The sequence below is a fragment of the Rhinopithecus bieti genome, unplaced genomic scaffold (assembly GCF_001698545.2).
Source record: "Rhinopithecus bieti isolate Rb0 unplaced genomic scaffold, ASM169854v2 scaffold_2888, whole genome shotgun sequence".
NCBI lineage: Eukaryota > Metazoa > Chordata > Mammalia > Primates > Cercopithecidae > Rhinopithecus > Rhinopithecus bieti.
In genome coordinates this window covers 1,360,820-1,383,335 of record NW_016804209.1, presented here as the reverse complement: position 1 = coordinate 1,383,335, position 22,516 = coordinate 1,360,820, and the positions used below count along the sequence as shown (strand labels likewise).

At 37.6% G+C, this 22,516-nt stretch overlaps 1 long non-coding RNA gene across 1 annotated transcript; it reads left to right on the top strand.

The window, feature by feature from the left end:
• The first annotated feature begins 1,603 nt into the window (after positions 1-1,603).
• Positions 1,604-12,554, top strand: LOC108526450 (uncharacterized). Its single transcript, XR_001884529.1, has 4 exons — positions 1,604-1,679; positions 3,895-3,989; positions 11,503-11,571; positions 12,433-12,554. It is a non-coding gene; the product is annotated as an uncharacterized LOC108526450 (long non-coding RNA).
• Positions 12,555-22,516: the final 9,962 nt, after the last annotated feature.

Here is a 22,516-nt window from a genome sequence, read left to right as displayed (position 1 = left end):
TTTTTTTTTTTTTTTTTTTAGCAATGGAGTTTCACTGTGTTGCCCAGGCTGGAGTGCAGTGGTGGGATCTTGGCTCACTGAAAGGTCTGCTTCCCGGGTTGAAGGGATTCTCTTTCCTCAGCCTCCCAAGTAACTGGGATTATAGGTGCTTGCCACCATGCCAGGCAATTTTTGTATTTTTAGTAGAGATGGGGTTTCACCACATTGGCCAGGTTGGTCTCAAACTCCTGATCTCTGGTGATCCACCCGCCTCGGCCTCCCAAAGTGCTGGATTTACACACATCAGCCACCATGTTGGGCCCGCATTCTTTACCTGTTACCTGTTTACCTTTACACGAGAGTGTATGATGTGCAAATAGGGTGCACCAGATTGGAGTTACTTTTGTAAACCCTTGATTTGGAACAATGTTATATAAGGGAATGGGCAGTTTTACAGAGACTTATGAACTAAATTGAGATATGTGTACAGCAAGTCATAAATAAAATTGGAAAACAATCCTGTTCTCCCAACATACCCACTTAAAGAATTGAAACAATTTGGAGAAAAACCCTGGCAGAACTACCAGATGGTAGTGAGGACTGTGAAGTGAAAGTGTGGCAGAAAAGATGAGTTGAAATGAAAACACCTCTTGGTTTTTGCAAAGTTCCCTACACATGTATTGAATTTCCAATAACATTTAGGATGTTTTGAGAGATGAAGAATCCGTTTCTAGAAATAAATTTAAATATGAATCCCATAGTCAGAGATGCCTTAGAAACTCTCATTGTTTACTACCTGGAGCTGCATATTGTCAAGTCTAGATTCTATCAAGTGAAGATTCTTTAAAAGCAAAGAGAAATTTGATCACTATGGGGAGTAGGTAAAGTCAGTTGCTGAAATGAATAGGAAAAGGACACAGTTTCAAAGAGAAAGTGAGAGTATCCGAGTTGGCTCTTTCAATATGCTTCTTGACAGATGTACCATCTTCCAGCTTCTTTTCTCGAGTGAGTTAAGGAAGCCAGTCTTAACAAAGAAGGACTCTCATGTGTCTCGCTGTATGGAATACAGTGCCTCTAATTGCATTTGGTTACTCTTAAAAGCCCTTGTTCTTGTGGTTTGAGTGCTTGTGGTTTTCAGGAAAAAGTTTGAGGAAAGCAAATATATTTATATTTGGAAACCAAAGAGGCAGATGCCATTAAAATGTGTCCAGTACATCTTTTAAAATTGAAATATAATGTTAAATGTCTCTGGAGAAAGTGACTTAATAATGCAAGGTGTTTCTTTGCAATCTGGGTTAGTTCTCTTAATTTATCTTAATGTTTTCCTGTTATTTCAATGGGTTTGTTTTGATGTAAATCTGTATATATTGATTTAAGCTTTGATTTGTTTTGAGAGAAGAACAATTCTTGTTCAGATCAATTCTGTGGAGTTATCCTGCATAGGAAGGAAGTGGATGATAGGTACGGCTGAGGTTTTCCTAGGAAATTCAGTATTTGCCATATTGGGCATTGACTGGGAGGAGATGAGGATCATGGATCTAGTTTTTATAAAATCAAACCAAGCCAAACCAAGTGAAACAAAGGAATAAGGGAAAGCCGAGAAGTTGCCAAGCAACCAGAATTTGGAATTCTTGTTTCAGTCGGAGAAGAGTTCATGAATTCAATATCATGATAATAAGATAATGCTACATCGTACCCATGTGAGTACTTTAAGCTGTGGAAGATTTCGCACCTACGTTATCGCAGGTGATCCTCAGAACACTGTTAGGGTAATGGCAGGGCAAGGTGTGCCTTTATTAAAACCATTTTGTCAGTGGTGAAACTGGGTGTATTAATTTCCTAGGGATGCCATAACAAATGTCCACAAACTTGGTGGCTTCAAACAACAGAACGTTATTCTCTTATAGTTCTGGAAGCTAGAAGTCAGAAATCCAGTCAGCTGGGCTGTGTTCCTTCTGGAGGCTCTAGGGTGTCAGTCCCCAATCTTTTTGGCACAAGGGACCTGTTTCATGGAAGACAGTTTTTCCATGGACAGGGGATGGGGATGGTTTTGGAAGGATTCAAGCACCTTCAATTTATTGTGCACTTTATTCCTATTATTATTACATTGTAATATATAATGAAATAACTATGCAACTAATCATAATGAAGAATAGTGGGAGCCCTAAGCTTGTTCCTACAACTAGATGACCTCATCTCCGGGTGATGGGAGGCAGTGACAGATCATCAGGCATTAGATTCTCATAAAGAGTGTGGACCCTAGATCCCCTGCATGCGCAGTTCACAGTAGAAATTGTGCTCCTATGAGAATCTATGAAGAATTCTGCCGCTGATCTGACGGGAGGCAGAGTTCAGGGGGTAATGCAAGCAATGGGGAGTGGCTGTAAATACAGATGAAGCTTTGCTTGCTTACCCACCTCTCATTTCCTACTGTGCAACCCAGTTCCTAACAGGTGGCGGGCCAGTGCAGTCCATGGCATGGGGACTGGGGACCCCTGCTCTAGGGGAGAATTCATTTCTTGTCTCTTCTGGCTTTTGGTGGCTGCTGGCATTCCTTGCCTTGTGGCCACATCCCTCCCATTTTTGTCTCTGTGACCACATTGCCTCTCCTATGTGGTGTCTTCTCCACATCTGTGTCTGAAATCTCCCTCTACCTTTCTCTTATAAGGACAGTTGTCATTGGCTTTAGGACCTGCTCAGATAGTCCAGAATGATCTCTTCATCTCAGGATACCTGTGTGCTTCCAATGGTTTGCTGTCCCATGTATGTTAAAGAAAAATGAAATGGTCTCAGCTGGGCATGGTGGCTCATGCCTGTAATCCTAGCACTTTGGGAAGCCGAGGCAGGTGGATCACAAGGTCAGGAGTTCAAGACCAACCTGGCCAATATGGTGAAACCCCGTCTCTACTAAAAATACAAAAATTAGACAGGCGTGGTGGCAGGTGCCTGTAGTCCCAGCTACTGGGGAGGCTGAGGCAGGAGAATTGCTTGAACCTGGGAAGCAGAGGTGGCAGTGAGCCAGGATCATGCCATGGCACTCCAGCCTTGGTGAAAGAGTGAGGTTTTGTCTCAAAAGAAAAAGAAAGAAAAATGAAATGATCTCATTTCAAGAAAATTAAGATCTTAAAATGAAGAGTATACAGCTGAATTAATAAAAATGAGTGAGTGACTGTTAAATTCAAGGGTCAAGAGGTCTTGTATATTTGGGATTCATCATGTTAAACAAAATGAAACAGACTTTTAAATTACAAATATGACAAAGTCCTTAGTATATTTCCATGCATTTTGAATTTCTAAGGCGAATGTAATGTTTCCCAAAATTAAATAAAAAAGAGAATTCCTTTTTGTCAGACTTCAGGACTAGTGGGCTTCAAAAAACAGTTTAAGAAAGCAGTACATTTCCTGCTTGACAAAGAGAAATTTAGCTCAATTACAGTGAATGGCCCAGGAGAAGAGCTGTACAGGTAGCTATCATTTATTGAGTATTTACTATGACTTAGGTACATATTAAGTGCTTTAGATGCATTAACGTTTAATCTTTACAACATACTTTTTGAGGTAGGTTCTATTATAATTATTTTACAACTGGGAAAACTGAGGCAAAAAGATTTACACAACTTCTCCAGATTTACACGGCTAGTAAGTGGTTGAGTTTGGATCCTAATCAAGGTAACCTTCTTAATCAAGCCTGCTATCATAACCACTGTATTATTCTAATATTAAAATATTCTAACAAAGCAGCTCTAGTGTAACCAAGTAGTTAATAAATAAATATGAATACATATGCATATCATGTATATATTTTTTCAGTCTCAAGACTTTGGAAAAGGGTACTTGGGCTACTTTGGTCTGTATTCAGCACCAGGGAAGTGAGGCTCACTGTCCAATCCGTCTGTCATTGTTTCTTTCATTTAGGGTTCTGAGAAGCGGTGAAGCTAATGTTCTGAAGGAGGGAAAGAAATATGTTGCTGTGTTCTCAAGACAAATATCAAAGATGTTTCAGTCCTCAGGTAATTTACTAGATCTGCTTCTAGAACTATTTACTTCAAAGCTTCAGTAAAAATGAGAGAGATGCCAAATGGTGTTTAGTTTAGCAGAGAGACATCTGGACCCTTCTCCTGGATCTGGACTTGCTGACAGGAAATTTCTCCTGACAATTGCAGGGCTTTGGTGAGGTGGAAGAAATTTCTTTTCTCCTAAGATAAAATTCCAAATTATTATTTTTTGAATATTCTCCATTAAATTTTCTGTAGTGCACTTAAAGCTTGTCCTTGCAGTTAACAACTACTGCCATCGCTCCACATTTATTTTAGGAATGAAGGCTGAATTATTTAAGAATGGAGAAGGCATTACTAGATAGAACAAGACTGCAGAGCCCTATTTCATGGGGTGGCATTAACCTCAGAGGATCAAATCAGTGATCGTTAGCAAAGTGCTTCAAACAGTGACTGCCACACAGAAAGGCTTGCTTACTCACTCAATAAATTAAAACAAAATTGAGGGAGAATGTGCCTTCTCTGGGGATAGTCCTGGGACTTCTGAGAAAATCCTAAAGGACTCAGCTATTGCCCTCAAAACAGGAATTTGTTTGCAAGTGAGCTGAGCTCAACATGCAATATGTAGTGATTTCTAACTTTTTAAGCCTTGGTGGTTTGGAACAGTAACAAACGCTTCCAAACGATGTGTAGCTTCCATGCAGATGGAAGAAGCAAGGGCCATCAAATCTGCAAGGATCCTCAGGAAGTATAGTGAGATATTATTATCATTGTTTTCCAGACATGGAAATGGAGTCTCAAAGAGGTTAGGTTTCTTGCTCAGGTTAACTCAGAGTAAGGATTTAAGCCCACACCTCTCTCAAGCCCATATCAAGATGTATCCACGGTACTACTCAAGGCAACCATGCATGACCAGTAGATAGTCTCATTAGAACAAGTATGTATGTATATATGTATTTCTACTTCTCTTTTTGATCTTGTGCTCTCTTCCTCATGAGACAATAATTCTTGTTGCATGCTTTAAATGGACAAATTTCCTTTCACTGAAGTAATGCTTTCCAGTGCTTATTAGGTGATATGAGACCTAGGAGAAGCTGTGATATGCTTTGGGAAAATGGGAATTTGTATCTTCTTTATAAAAAATAACTGGTTGAGTCAGGGAAATAATTTAAAAGTTTGGTTGTATCTGATCAAGTTTCACTCATTTGGTAAACCTTTTTTGAAAGCAGACTTTCATGTGAGGGGCTCTACTGGGCTTGGGGAATATAAAAATCAGAAACACATGCATCTTGTAATGAGCTCACAACATAGTGTATACACAATCTAATTGTATAACTTTGTTATTCAAGGCATTAAATATTGCAAAAGAAACAAAAACTATTAGTTAACCACTGAGCTAATGTGTTCCACCAAAAATGAATCTGTTTCAGCAAAAAGTTTTATGTATGCATACAAATATAGATACGTAAAGGTATGTATAGGTATTTGCAATCACTTTCTCTCCTATGTATGTTGAAGTCTAGCCGTAATGAGTAGCAAAAGGCTAGGATAATTTATATTAGAAATGAGAAAAAAAAGAGAAATGAGATCAAAATGCTAATAAAAAGGTGACAAAATAAATTCAATCAAACCAAATTGTACTTACACTATAATGACTACTAGCTATTATTTGTGGAATAGCTAGCTATCTGGGTCAGACGCCATGTATTTTTAATACTATGTCTCATTTATTTACTTATTATGGGGTATTTTCCACATTACAACCCAATGATACGTTTCACTTGCTGTCTGTGACTGGCAATACAGTAATCCAAGTACCATGATCTGTTATGTTTTCATCCTCATTAGACAATGTTCATGAAACACATAGCCAGCATAAGCATCTTATCCTTCTCTCTTCACTCACTAAAAATACATATTGGATATCTGCTATTAACTGTACTATGCATCTCCTAATATTTTGTTAAGACTTAAATTTCAGGGAACCAGAGGTAAAATATGGTAAAAAGCCCACATTCTGCTTCTCGTTTAAAAAACTCCAAAGCATGGTTTATATGTTCTAATTTTGTAGATGGTATGAAAACTGCTTTGTGATTAATTTTTAAATTGCACATATCATGAGAAGATGATTATTTCTAGAGACCTTAAGCCTAAATGTGCTTTAGAATAACCTACTAAATAACAGGAATTACAACGATGAGGTGAAATCATTACCTCATTTTAATCTTTCTATGCCTGTTCTTTAGTTCCTAAAACTGACTTTTTTTCCTATTTAGTTCTTTGAATCTATTTTTGCTTTAGCATAATGAATAACTTTTATTTTCTGCAACTGCTGGAGCCTATACCTTATTCTTCAAGATAAGTGGCTAAGAAATGAGTGCTTTGGGCTCTGCTTTTTCAGAAAAAAACATTCAGGATGAATCTGTAGAATCACCTGTGTCTTTTGTGTCTGTTATTTTTCACTGAGGGCAAATGGATCTACCTCACCCTCAGACCCCCATCAGGCAAGTTTGCCTTTCCTTTTCCCATCCGCAAGACAAATTAAGAATGCTGAAACCTTTCACTCATAACAAAACAGTGATAAAGCAGGTAACAAGACCTCACATTAATCAGGTCTTTCAAAGAAGAGGCCCCAACCTGCACCCTTTGTCTAGCCTGCTGGTAGGTGGGTTTTTTTCAGACTCTTTTTAGGGGCCTAGCATTCTTTAGTTGGGCAGCACATTCTCCTTGGAAATGTTTCACTTTTCAGACAGTCTCTGTGTTGATCAAAAAACCCAGAGAGCCACTACGGAAACCTGAACTTCTAATGATCTTCTTTTATATTTTCTTACAATGGACAATGGCTCTCTCAATGCTAATGGCAACAGTACACAGGCAACAATGCAAAGAGATGGAGGGTGGAGAGAGTAGCCACTGTCACAAGATGTGCTGTATCATCTTGGTGGAAAAAAAATTCCTGTTTTCTGCAGCCAAATTGATGCTGTCTCTTGTTGAAAATATTCAAGGTTCCTGCAAACCAGTGCTAAGATGAGAAAAGACAAGAGTAGATGAGTAATTTTCTTCTCAGGAGGAAAAGATTACCTTCAGTTAAATGATAATAGACCAGTTTTCTTGTATTGTAATCCTTTTAACTAACATCACAAAATTCTCCCTTAACTTCCTTTGTGGCAGCCGTCGACCTGTTGTTTCCAGGCTAAACTGTGCGTACACTGTACATACAATTACATTGAGTCAAGCATGCCCTCTACTGATCAATAAAAATATTACCGAACAGGATTCACCAGAATACTGAACTCACAAAGGAAAGATATTTTGGGCAGTTTTACTTGCGAGTGTGTTTTTCAAACATTGCAAACACTAGAAAATTGTAAAATTTATATATTAGATTCATAGAAACATAATTACATTTAAATTAATTTTTAAAAATAATTTAACTTGTACTACTAATATAAATTTACATATTGCTAAGGGTTGATCAGAAAAGTTGAAATAACTTCACTTCTCTTAAAGTTTTTTTTTGGAGGGGGGAAGAACTAACATTTTAACAATACATGCAAATAAGTTATTGTTTTAAAGCAAGGGTTGGCAAACTTTTTCTGCAGTGAACCAGATAGTAAATATCCTAGGCTTCGCTGGGCTGTAAGGTCTCTGTTGCAACTACTTAACTCTATTATTATTGTGCAAAAATAGCCATAGACAATATGTGAATGAGTGGGTGTGGCTGTGTTCCAATAAAACTTTATTTACACAGACAAACCAGGCTGGATTGATTTGGTCTATAAAACAGTGAACTTGAAGGTTTATTGAACCATAAAAGAATGTAAACACTCCCAAAGTGTTGTATTCTTTAAAATAAAAGTTACTCTGGAATAGGAGGCTGTAATTTTAGCTTGAAGGCTGACATGACTTCGAAACATTCTGAAACTTTTTCTTTTTGATTAGTTTCCTAACTCAACTTACAAACATTGTTAAAAATAATGAAAGGTTAGAACCCAGGGGCCCTCAAAGATCATATATTGCAATTATCTAGTTTACAGATGAGGAAACTAAAGTGTTGAATTTCCTGAATGCTACTCCAGCCATCTACATTCTTTTCTGGATCAGCTGTCAATGACTTTTGGTTACTTTGATAAATTAATGCATGGAATAATTTCACAAACTAGAAGGAATTAAACAAATATGACTGTTATTAACAAGTTAGGAGAAGACAATCACAGACATTTGTATTTTCTCACCCTTTGAAGATCATGTCTACATGAATGATAAAACTATAGCAAGTCAATAACATCTCCCTCTCTTGTAACCACCACAAGTGTTAGCAATATTAACTCATACAGATATTTTGTGTATCATAATTTCATAGATTTTCGAAACTTTATTGGCAGTTGGATACAGAGTTGACTGTAATTTCTCTTGGCATTTGAGCAAAATCATGAATTATTTGTGTTGATGCATGATAACCAAAGATAGAATCTTCACTGTTAAATTATGATTATTGTTATTATTATTTTTTTTTTGAGATGAAGTCTCACTCCGTGGCCCAGGCTGGAGTGCAGCAGTGCGATCTTGGCCCACTGCAACCTCTGCCTCCCAGGTTTAAATGATTCTCATGCCTTAGTCTCCTGACTAGCTAGGATTACAGACCTGTGCCACCACGCCTGGTTAATTTGTGTAGTTTTGATAGAAATGAGGTTTTGCCATTTGCCCAGGCTGGTCTGGAACTCCTGGCCTCAAATGATCCTCCTGCCTCAGCCTCCCAAAGTGCTGGGATTACAGGCATGAGCCACCATGACTGACCTTACATTATTTTTTAATGCCAGATAACCAAACAAGGATGTGTTTTTTTCTGTTGGATTACTTTTGGCAAAGGATGTCATTATGTGAAGACACACCCCTATGGCCACTACATATAAATAAAATTTCCTCAAACTTCATTCATTGCTGCATATTCTGACCAAACAGTGAATTTTAAATGTCTTTCAAATTAAAACTATCAATGAAGACTTAAATCAATTCAGTAATTACTCCTTTATTTAACATTCATTTCAAAATAGTTAGCTAAGGGCACTATGTCAAGTGGTGGTGATACAGTTCTGATCAATAAGGCCTACTCGGTTCTTGCTGTCACTGAGCTTTCAGACTATGCAGAAATTATTATTGATAGAGCCTGTCTTAGTCTGTTTTAATTGCTGTAACAAAATACCATAAACTGGATAGCTTATAAACAACAGAAATTTATTTTTCCCCTTTCTGGAAAAATACATTTTTTCTAGGATTTCTCCAACTGGGAAGTCTGAGATCAAGGTGCTGGCAGGTTGAGTGTCTGGTGAAGGCCCTTTCTCACAGAAAGCATCTTCTTGCTGTGTCTCACATGGTGGAAGGGGAGCGGCAGCTCTCTGTGGACCTTTTTCATAGGGGTACTAATTCCATTCATGAAGGCTCTGCCGTCATGCCCTATCTCCCACCATCATCACATTGGTGAATAGGTTTCATCGTATGAATCTTGGTGGGGACGCAAATATTCAAACCATAACAGGCCATGAGCTCTGAGTTTGAAATCGAAAATGAGCATGACATTTTTATTTTATAGTCAACTCATTAGTCTCATTTATACTCTCACTCTATAAATCTCTTCACAGCAAACTTGCTCTCAAGGAATTTATAGAAAGTATAAACGAGAGTAATCAAATGACAATAATAATATAATAAGTATAAAATGAGAATAGTAATAGTAGTAATTATATAATAATAAAATAATAAATATATTTATTAACCATAAACTGAGAATAATAAAAAATAATAACGAAAAAGTCATCTAGAGAGGAGATTAATTATTTATAGAATCCCAAAGAAGGCTTTGTAGCAGCATATTTGATCCAAGCCTTGAAGGCTAAATAGGATTTAACATGTAGAAATAAAGCAGGACAGGAAAGAAGAGACAAGTTCTTTTTTTTTACTTGTATATATTTAAGGGTTAACAGTGCAATTTTGTTACATGGATGTTTAATTTAGGGGAGCAGCCTGGGCTTTTAGTACTGTGACTCCAACAGTGTGTATTGTTCCTATTAAGTAATTTCTCTTTCTTCACCTCCTTCCCACCCTGCCACCCTTTCGAGTCTCCAGTGTCTATTATTCCACACTCCATGTCCATGTGTAGACGTGTTCAGCTCCCACTGCTAAGTGAGAACATGCGGTGTTCGTCTTTATGTTTCCGAGTTATTCTACTTAAGGGAATGGCTCCAGTTCCATCCATGTTGTGGCAAAAGACAGGACGTCATTCTTTTTATATGGCTGAAGTGTGTGTGCGCGCACAGACACACATACCATATTTTGTTTATCTCATCCATTGATGAACACTTTTTTTTTTTTTTTTTTTTTTTGAGATGGAATCTTGCTCTGTCGCCCAGGCTGGAGCGCAGTGGTGCCATCTCTGCTCACTGCAAGCTCCGCCTCCCGGGTTCACAACATTCTCTTGCCTCAGCCTCCCAAGTAGCTGGGACTACAGGTGCCCGCCACCACATCTGGCTAATTTTATTTATTTTAGTAGAGACGGGGTTTCACTGTGTTAGCCAGGATGGTCTCGATCTCCTGACCTCATGATCCGCCCGCCTTGGCCTCCCAAAATGCTGGGATTACAGGTGTGAACCACTGTGCCCGGGCTGTTTCTAGTTTTTAAAAGAGATTCAAATTTAAAGGTCACTTAGAAGCCACTGGTTACTAAAGCAACGGAAATGATGCTTTTACCTTATTGCTTTAATGTTTTCATTTTAATAGGACTAAACTGTTCATTTGAGTCAAATTAGAGGTTTCTATGGAAGCCTTTGATATCATAAATCCATATATGCTTTGATAAGAACTTTTTTAGTACTTAAGTTAGAAAGAAGTCCTTTAGGATGTTAGGACTTTGAACTCAGCAACTTTTTACCCCCTAAATGGGTTAGGAAGAAGGGCTAGATATGAGTTTGAAAGGAGTGCTTAAATATCGTGGTATAGTGGAGATGTTTCCTATTTGTCAATAGGATGAAATAAAAAGAAAGAAAGGAAAAAAGAATCCCTAAAGCTTCTCTGCAGTCTTTGTTAGTAAGAAATGACAATATTAATATCAATTTAAGAAAGTTGAGCATATGAACATGTTGGAGTTTAGAAGGGTTGTACAGCATTCTCCAACTTTCCAGCTTGTATTTTCATTCTGAGATAAAATCTAACTAGATTTACTAATTTAATCTCTCATAATATTTTTTATCTTCCCATTTACAGAGCAGGAAAAGATTAATGGCTAGCCTATAGGACTCCCATTTGAACTTAGAAGCTTAATATTCAGTTGAAAGAGGAATAAAGCCTAATTAGAATGAGTGATATTTTGTAGAGGTAAGATTCAGCAGCTCACTCTGAATTAAGGAAATAAGTCAATGTTTCACTGGAAAAAACAAAATACCCAACAGGATTTTATAAAATCAACAAGAAAATAGAGAAGAGAGCAACTTCATCCTTCCTAACTGCCCATAGTTTCCTCTCTCTACCTTCTCAGTCTCAGATAAAAGAAGAGCAGAGTGAGTGTGACCTTTCAGTATCCAGTCTTCACGCTGACCCTCTGAAGGTAAGACAACACTCTTAGATTGCAGATAAGATGAGATTCAAGAAGAGCTCACACATGGGCAAAGAGAAGAGCTGCTATGTCTAATATGAGCGAAATGAGAAGAAATAGGATAACAACTATGAGAAGTTCCTATCATTATTTAAAAAATGAAATAAATGACCTTCTGATGTGTAATACTCCAAATGAGAACGTGCCCTAGAAAGCAAAAGAAAAACATTCACAACTAATGCTTTGCATTTTTAAAGAAATTATAAAATGTATAGAATATATAAAACCATAACTAAAAGATGAAAAGATAACAGACAAGAGAATAGCATGGGAGAACTAGGGAAATGAATTGACTATAAAAAGACATAATATTGGAACTAATAAAAAATAGTGAGGTAGGCATTGTTCAAAATTAAACCATGACAAAGAGGCTGGAAATAACTCAGATAATGCAAAGAAAAAAGATAAAGCATGAAAGAATTTACAGAAAATATGGTCAATATAAAAAAAAAACCTCTTGTGGATTTAAAAAGAAAACACACAGAAAAATATTCCAAGATATAGTGATAAAACAACCGCCCCCCCACCAGCTTTTCCACTATAAAGAAATCAGTAAGTTGTAACATCTGAAAATGGAAAGGTGCACCATGTTCCATGGCGATCAATATCAGTCTATATAAGGTGAACTTACTGATTCTTAGGGATACTTAAATATTCAGGATTCAAGGGAAAAAGTGTACTAAACATCAGTCTGGTTTCAGAACTTTTCCATGTAAGCTTTCAGTGCCAGAGGACAGTGGAGGAATATTTAGATTGTTGAGAGAGAAAAAAAATTTGAATAAAAATATTGATACCTGGCTCATTTCGGTTAAGGTATGAAGATTACAGATGGATGGTCTCGAAAATGCAAGGACCTATGGAATACAGCATCCATGAATTCTTCCTGGAAAAAGTACTTAATGTAGAAATCCAATCAATTAAGAGATTAATAAACATGTAGATCTTGGAGCTATACTTGGAATTGAATTTAATCAGGGTTGATATTTTGTTAGATGAGTGTAAAGAAGAAAAAGTGGATGAAGGGGCTGAGGGTATGTGCGGTAGTCATTTTGATGGTCGGTCATGGGATCTAAGCAGGGTAAGGAGGGAAGGGAGGGTGTGCGATGCATGTTGGAGCTTAAAAAGGTGGCCAGCTCAGTGGATTGACAGATACAGTGAGTTTGACATTGCATTGAGTAATAGGAGTGAAGCTTACTGGAATTATTATAATTCCATATCCATTCCATAATTCCAATGGTCATAATTTCAACTTAATTGGAAGTCATCATAGGAAGTAATTATCAGAGAAGGGGGTGATCAAAACCCAGATATTGAAGATGGTGTAGTTGTTAGTGGAAGAGGCAGGATGTAGGAGAAAATTATTGAAAGCAAAGAGGTCAAGAAACTGGAGGGGCAAGGTGTTGACTCTACAGGCATAGCGAGTTACCGAAATTGATGATAGCAGTTGAAAGAAAGTCATAGCTGATGGCTACAATTCTCAGCACATTAAGGGCATCATGTTCTGATGGCATGTGCTCTGAATTATCAAGGGAGTTTTAAGAAATAGGGGGTAAGATGTTTGGGTGTAGCAAGAAGGAAAAAGTCTGACATCTAATCTACCTTTAGGTTTGGTGGCACATATAGTATGGAGAAAAATCACCTCTACTTGAGAGGGTTACAGAATATCAGTGTTCCTAGAAGACAGACTGTGTTCATGAAGAAGGAGGAATAATGCTCAAAGAAGAGGCTGAAGATATTATAGATCACACTGATGAATATGACTTTCAGAGAAGGAATATAGGGGACTTGGGAGAGGTTGGGTATTGGATTTAGATTGTGGATGTACCAAGTGTTAGGAGGTTAAAAATCTGGTAGAGCACTGTGTTTGATAAGATTGGATTGTTGGGGTGAGTGGAATGAAGGTATAATGTTGGGCTCTTGGGAGCAACGAGGGAACAGTGAATTATATATTCCATATAATAGACTACTTTTCGTCACTGGCCTGTAAGTTACTTTACAGTGGTCAATGAGAATGCTCTAGGGGTTTGTAGGTGAGAGTGAGTAGGAAAGGTGGTTTTACTAAGAACACAGGCTGTTCTCTGGGCCTCTTTAAGTCTCATCTAAGATGGTAAGACCAGAAGAAAACAGTATTACTTGTGCCACAACAGAAAATTCCTTGTACAAAGCCAACATAAAAGCATTATCAAAACCTAACAAAGACACACACACACGCACACACACACACACATACCCCATGACCAATCATACTTATAGATAATGATTCACAATTTTTAAATGAAGCATAACTAATAGATATACCTTTTTTTTTTTCTTTGAGAATGATGGATGTTCAAATAGGATTTTTTTTTTTTTTTTTTTTTTTTTTTTTTTTTTGCGGGGTGAGTTCTTGGCTGCCCTCTGCTGCAATCCTCTCATGGGATATTCACTCTCCAGCTAACTTCTTGGGATTCATCCTCAGAGCCTCTGTGGGGCAGGATAGATAGTCATGGAAATATCCATGTCCTTGGATGCATCCACTATGGTGTCCTTGGGATGCATCTACCATGGTGACCATACAGTCAAAATAATAAGCCCCCACATTTGCACTGTAGTCCAGCTCATTCAAGCAAAGCTATCTCCAGTAAGGAATTTCCCCTGTAGGAAGCATGTGCACTTTGATGTTATCTGTCCTCAGACTGACCCTGTGCTCACTATAATACTAAAAAACACACACCCTGGGTGGAGATTTAAGATGCTAATGAGATACGTGACATATGAACAAGCTTGTACAGCTACTGCGCCTATGTGCCCAGAGGACCACCCAGACACCTCTTCCTGCTTGCTCATGGATAATTATGTAAGATTCCCATAACAGGAGTCTTCTTAGTGCCAGTCTTTGCTGTCTCATCCTCACGGTCAGGTCACCCTGACTCCCCTCTCAGTGTGTATTGCCTATTCTGCACTTAACTTTCAAAATATTTGTTTTTCCTTTGCAATGAATTACTCTATGCTGCATCTCTTTTCCTGTGTGTCGCTTGTTTAAATTATTTTAAACTAAGAAGAAAAGAATCAAGGTCTCACAACAGGCATCAACACCCAAAGGTACCACCCATAGCTTCTTATTGCTGAGGTCCCCTTACCCTAGCTGTTTGTTTTGTTTCTTATTTTTATTTTTTGGGAATGAGCTCTTCAGGGGGCTTTGACCTGTTGAACTTCTTCTAGAACATCCACTTTTCTCTCAGGCAACTCATGTATCATTGCCAATCTAAATTATGAAAGAATAGCTGCCTTTTTTACTGTGCTTTTCTTGTCCTGACATTGCAAGCAGCTCACAGGTAGATTTCTGCATTTGCTCTACTCAGCCTTAAGTCAGACACCAGCTTCTTTGCTTCTCACACAATAGGTAGCACTACAGGTGGTCTTCTCAAATCTCCTCTTTTTAGACTTATGGCAAACAGGAGTAGGTGGGAGAATGCCTCAACTATCCAGCTTTCACATATTTCAGCCTCTTCTACTACCAACCCTTGACTGATTGGGAACTAAGGCTCATAAAAGCTTTTAAACATCATTTTGCAAATTTGAACGTTTAATTTTGTTTCTGAGCCTTTGGGGACCTCACCAAAAGTTGGGGCAAGAAAAGTTTCCTATTTTAACATGCTGTTAGATACTGTTATTTCCAAAGAACTAGATATATCCTTAGCAAAGGTCCTCCACTCTTTCTGCCAAGATCTCAGTCTATGAACAATGCAAGCTTAAATGGGATTATCAAATATATACTACTTATATATTAAAGGTATTGATTTCATTTTGACTGTACTTGCAATTAGTATAGTGAAGTAGTTGGTCTTTATTAGACTGACAAAGTTTTGATTCTGGCCCCATGATTTATAAGTTATGACCCTGTGCAAGGGAATTTATCACTCTGTAAAATGATGATAATGGTCTGCTTCATATTGTTTTCATGGAGATTAAGAGTTAAAATATGTTAATATGTGTTAATCATGTCAAATAAATAGTATCAATTTGATACAACCTTTTCCAGAAAATCTTTCCAAAGAAATTTCAAGGGAATTACAAACCAATGGCTAAATAAACATGGATGCACAAATTTTGCAAAAGTTTAGTAAATTGAACCCAACAATGAGACAAGGTCTCGCTCTGTTGCCCAGGCTGGAGTACAGTGGCGATCTTGGCTCATTGCAACCTCTACCTCCTGGATTCAAGCAATTCTTGTGCCTCAGTCTCCCAGGTAGTTGACATTACAGGTGGGCACTAGCTAATTTTTGTATTTTCAGTGGAGATGGGGTTTCACCATGTTGGCCAGACTGGTCTGAGACTCCTGGCCTCAAGTGATCCACCCACCTTGGCCTCCCAAAGTGCTGGGATTACAGGCATGAACCACAATGCCCAGCCAAACCTAACAGTATTTTAAAAAGATACCACATAATGATCCGGTAGAATTCATCCAAGACTGCAAGGTTGGTTTAACACTGAAAATCAACCTATGTAATTCACCACATTAACAGATTACAGAAGAACCGTGTGATCACCTCAGCAGATATGGAAGAAGCTTTGGCAAAATCCAGCATTCATTTCTGGAAAAAAAAAAAAAAAAAAAAAAAAACCTATTAGCAGAGAAGGAAGCTTTGTTAACCTAATACAGGGTATCTGTGAGAAACCTACAGTTAACATCAAACTTAATGGTGAAAGACTGAATGCTTTCCTTCTAAGGACAGAAAGAAAATAAGGATGTCTGCTTTAATTACTTTTGCTCAGTTATTGTACTAGAGGTTCTTATCCAATGCAATAGGCAAGAAAAACTAACAAAAGTCATGCTGATAAAAAAGGGAGAAGTAAAACCAATTATATCTACAGATGACAAGATACAGATACAAAATTAAATTGTATTTGTGTATATGGGTGGCAAACAATTAGGAATATAAATTTAAAAAGTACATTAAAAATAACATTGGAATAATGAGGAATACACTTAACGAAAGATTCTCAAGACCCATGCTTGGAAAACTACTGATCATTGCTAAGATAACTTAAAGAAGGCCTAAATAATTGGAGAATATACTGTGTTTTGATCGTAAGTTTCAATGTTATTAATTATCCCCAAAATGATCTACATATGTAACACAATGATAACCAAAACCTTAGAAAGCCTTTTTTTCAGGCAATTAACATTATTCTAAAATTTATATGGAAATGCAAAGGACGTAGAAATTCTGAAACAATGTTGAAAAAGAAGAAAGTTGGAGGTCTTCATTAACTGATTTTAAAACTTAATATATAAATGTGCAGTGAGCAAAAGAGTGTGATTTTGGTGTAAGGATAGAAAAAGAGGTTAATAGAATGTGTTCAATGTGGAAAAGTATAATCTTTGCAACAAATGGTTTGGGAACAATCATGTAACCACATGCAGAAACCCAATAATCAACTGTTACCTCCCAGCATCAACAAAAATTACATTGAAATGGTGCATAGACTTAAATATAAAAGCTAAAATTGCTGGGTGTGGTGGCTCATGACTGTAATCCTAGCACTTTGGGAGGCTGAGACGGGCAGATCACCTGAGTTCAGGAGTCCGAGACCAGCCTGGCCAACATGGTGAAACCCCGTCTCTACTAAAAATACAAAAATTAGCCGGGCATGGTGGCAGATGCCTGTAATCCCAGCTACTAGGGAGGGTGAGGCAGGAGAATTGCTTGAACCCAGGAGGCAGAGGCTGCCATGAGCCAAGATCTCGCCATTGCATTCCAGCCTGGGTGACAGAGCGAGACTCTGTCTCAAAAAAAAAAGAAAAAAAGTGTGAAAAGTATAGGACTTCTAGAGGATAACATAGGAGAAAACTTTAGTGGTCTTGGCCTTGGAAAAGATTTCTTAAATACAACACCAAAACACAGTTCATAAGAGAAAATAATCAATATTGTGCCTTACCAACTAAAACATTTTATTCTGTTAAGCAAATAAACCAGGAAAATATTGCAAACATGAATATAAATAACTTGTCATTAGAACATAAAATGTCTTCTAATAAAAGAAATAGCATAGTAGAAAATGGGCAAGATATCCAAACAGATGTTTTATCAAAGGAGTTATACAGATGATAAATAAACACATCCAAAGAGGCTTAAGATCATTAGTCACTAGGGAAATGAAAATTACACCACAATGAGTTATCACTACTCACCCACTGAAATGACTGAAATTTTAAAAGTCTGAGTATATTACATATTGGGGGGCTGTAAACTCTCTTTTTATTTTTAATTTTACTTTAAGTTCTGGGATACACGTGCAGAACCTGCAGGTTTGTTACACAGGTATACATGTGCCATGGTGGTTTGCTGCACCTGTAAACCCATCATCTAGGTTTTAAGCCCCGCGTGCATTAGGTATTTCTCCTAATGCTCTCCCTCTCCTTGCCCCCAAGCTCCCAACCGGCCCCGGTGTGTGATATACCGCTTCCTGTGTCCATGTGTTCTCATTGTTCACCTCCCACTTATGAGTGAGAAGATGTGGTGTTTGGTTTTCTGTTCCTTGTTAGTTTGCTGGAGGTACTGTAAACTCTTACACATTACTGGTAGGAATATAAAATAATAAAAGCACTTTGGAAAACAGTTTGGCATTTTCTTAAAAAGATGTATGTACACCTACCTATGACCTCTCCATTCCACTCCTAGGAAGAGTAGAAGGAAAGTGGAAATGTATGTCCACCAAAAAGCTTGTATCTTAATATTCACAGAGACTCTATTTGTGATGGTTACAAACTGGAAACAACCAAAATTTCCATTACCCATTGAATGGATTGAGGTATATTCATACAATAAAAAGGAATGAATTATTGATGCAAGCAACAATATGAATGAATCTCAAAACAATTATGTTGAGTGAATGAAGCCAAACAAAAAGAGTACATATTGTATTCAATTTATATAAAATTATACACAAAAATGCAGACTAATCTATCATGATAGAAAGAAGATCAGTTGTCTGGACATGAGAAAGCAGGGAATGGTGGGAGGGAGGGATTGCACCTTCAGTAGTTAATAGTAGCTTAATATTTTAGCTATTGTTATAATTATTGCTATTGTTAGCCTCTCACCTCCACAAATGGAAAAGGAATGAAAGAGAATATTGAGATTACATAAGAAATTACCGAGAAAACCTTGGAGTTTGTTTTGAATGATTAGACCAAATTTTTGTTATTATGTGAAATAGTGTATTGAAATTGAGGTTGAGTTATAGAAAAAGAAGAGAAGAATTTTATTTTTGGTTAACACAGGGTGTCTGAAATATTCTACCCTTTACACACACAATACATATACACATTGTGGCCATCAATCCTGTGTTGTATTTTTCTGTGTTGAATCAATGATTATTTTCATGTTGAGGACCATAAATCGCAGTTCTATATTTTGAATGACAATCTCTAAATCTGCATGATCGCAACAGGAACCACTACCACACATTTCATGTACCTTTCTTGGCTTTGCCTTCTGTCTTCCTCGCTGGATACGGGGAACCCCACCAACAATCAGTATATGCTGTTGACTGGTGGACTCAAAGTGCCTATGTGTTTTTTGTCTTCCATGATGTTTCTCTATTTTTGACTAAGATGTTTCTCTATTCTCTGGGCTAAGTGAGAGATAAAGATTCTAGGAATTTTGGCAAGGTTTTTGACAAAGGGTTTTACTGTTTTTTCCTAGGGATGTGTTTGAAAATGTGCAGTGCTCTAATAGCATTTTGAAGGTGGGGCCCAAGATGTTAACTGTCTTCCAATCATGGGATAATCCTCAACAACCATGAATTGCGTCAAAGGCTAAAAGCACTGCTGTGGGGAAACACTGAGTCCTAGTCAACGATATTATAGGGTAAAGGGAATAGAGCCACAGGGATGTTGAACCAAATGATCTTCATGCTCTCTCAAGTGCATTTCTTTTATACATGGAGGTTTGGGCTCATGTTTTATACTCTGTTATGGTTACCTTGCAGTGGAGGAACATACCCACTTAGGGATGACCTATTATATCCCCATTGACTTCAATAGGACACCATAAGGCTTCAATACCAAAAGCACTAGACAACGTCCGTTTTCACACTGCTGGTAAAGACATACCCCAGGCTGGGCACTTTACAAAAGAAAGAGGTTTAATGGACTTAGAGTTTCCGTGGCTGGGGAGGCCTCACAATCATGGCGGAAGGTGAAAGGCATGTCTTACATAGTTACAGACAAGAGAAGAGCGCTTGCGCAGGGAAATTCCCATTTTTAAAGACGTCAGGTCTCGTCAGACTTATTCCCTGTCACGAGAACAGCATGGCAAAGACCCACCCACATGATTCAATTATCTCCCACAAGGTTCCTCCCACAACACCTGGGAATTATGGGAGATGCAAGTTGCGATTTGGTCGGGGATACAGAGCTAAACCGTATCACAAGGATACAGGTCATTTTATTAGAAAGGTTAAAAACTGGTCTGATGTCAAAGGGGCTGTAGAGACAGAAAAAGAGCTCAGGGCTTCTCATTCTCATTTCGGTTCTAACACTGAATTGGGAAGTTTGAAATTTCTTGAAAATTAGCAAATAAATAATATAAATTAGAACAGCATGCGCTTTCTCCTTAAAAACAGCACAATGTAAAATGAACGCACATTGAGAAATGTGCGTTCACTTTATATTGTGTTTTTTCTGTTTTCATCAGAGCTTAAGAACATGGCCTGTGGAGTCTGACTTCCTGGCACAAATTCCAGCTCTGCTATTTCTGTGGTGAAGGCGCAATTTCTTCTTTTTACCAAGGGGGAAGAATAGGATTGTTTTGGGGATTATAGAAGATAATTTATATCAAGCCTTTACTAGTGCCTAGAACACAGTGAGTCCTCAAATGTTAGCATAAATTTTGTTTTGCTAGCATAAATTTTGACTTTTAATCAACTTATAGTAGCCATACAATTTGGAAATTATTATCTATGGTTATAAGAATCCTATAATTGCTTTTGAAAGTGATGTGTTTTAAAAGCACACTTGGCCGGATGCAGTGGTTCACATCTGTAATACTAGCACTCTGGTGGTCTGAGGCAGGAGGATTACTTGAGCCCGGGAACTCGAGGCTGCAGTGAACTAGAGTCACACCACTGTGCTCACTCTAGACTGGGCAACAGAGCAAGAGTCTGTCAAAAAAAAAAAAAGAAAAGAAAAGAAGGAAAAATCTGTGCTATCTACAGAGGTGATGGTGGAAAATAACTCCATTGATTGCCTGAAACTGAGGAACATCGATATGGTAATTCATGTGGTCTTGAGGATTTTTTATACACACAAATTTTTAATCATCTAGCTAAATGTTCTTCATACCTTTAAAAGTTTGCCTCCTCTCACTTTTATTGCCTACGTTTATTTATAAATGTATTATTGGTGACTGTACCTTTCCCTGTCTCCCTGAAAGACTGTGGAATTACTTTCAAGTTTTAACGGGCCTCGTTAGTAAGTGAGAGCTAATTCTCGACATTGCTGTTTTGTCCTTCACTCTCTGTATCCATGATGACATTTTACCGTATGAATGCCAAGTGAGACTGTAAAGAAACAAAATTTTTGAACTATCCACTAGAGGGAGGCCTTGCTCTTCCATTCAATGTAGATTTTCTTTTAAAAAATACAAGTGAAATTTAGATTTCTCTCTTTGTGAAAAGCTGAACGTTTCAGTCCTGGTATTAAGAACTCTGTTTAACGTCGTGGTTATATCTTGGCTCTGCTGAGTTTGACAATGCAGAATTCACTTGAGGAGGAAAGACATCTGTTGATCTGTGAACACTGTTTGGTTTCCTTGTTTCTTTATCCTTCATGGACTACTCAAGCAACAGTCTCACGTAAAATACTGTTTTTCACAGAAATGTCACACTGTTCTAAAGACTAAATGGAAGGACTCCCTTCTGCCTGTTTACAGAGATGGCTTACTGAAGGATCTCTGTGTCATATAATTGTACTTATTAGTCTCTATCTCTTCACCATGTTGATGGAACTTTTCAGAAGAAACAAAGGAGTGATATGAAGGCTTCTGGGTTTTTTAAAGAAGGTTTACAAAAAAAAGAAAGGTAACTTTTAATGGCCCATTTTGAATTTGAATCTCCAAATAGTTCCAAGTAACTACCATTTAATTTTAGTGTCTCTGTAGATCAATTTTGCTTATCAAATTATATCACTTTAGCAATAGATGGGATAATATGAAATGATAGAATGATGGAAGTATATAAACTGGTAAGAGCTAAGAGCTAGCAGAGGTTTATGTTCTAATTTGATTGGCAAATGTAGTCTTTTTCAAAGCACCGTGATTGTCATTTACCTGGTACTCAGGAAATTTAAAGTTTAAGGTAGAATGATGGTGTAGCTGCTTGGGAAAAGTTTGGCAGTCTCTTAAAATGTTACATGTAAATATACCATAGGACCCAGCAATTTCAATTCTAGTTACCTACCTAAGAAAAATAAAATTATATATTCACACAAAATTTATACGTAAATGTTCATTCACAGTTTTATTTATATTAGCCAGAAAATGGAATGAACTCAAATGTCCATTAGCTAGTGAGTAGATAAACAAAAAATGGTATAGCCACAGAACACAATACTATTGGCCAATGGAAAGGCATGGAGTACTGGCACACACGACAACATCTGTGAACCTCAAAAACGTGGTGCTGAGTAGAATCAGCCAGACGCAAGAGACCACATATTGTAGAATTCCATTTAAAGGAAAAGTCCAGAAAAGGGAAATTGATAGTGACAGAAAGTAGATTAACGGTAACCTGGGAGTTGGAGTGGTCCTAAGGAGTACCTGCAAACAGGCATGGAGTTCCTTTCTGGAGTGATGGAGCTGTTTTAAAATTGGATTGTAGTGACGGTTGCACAACTCTGTACACTTCCTAG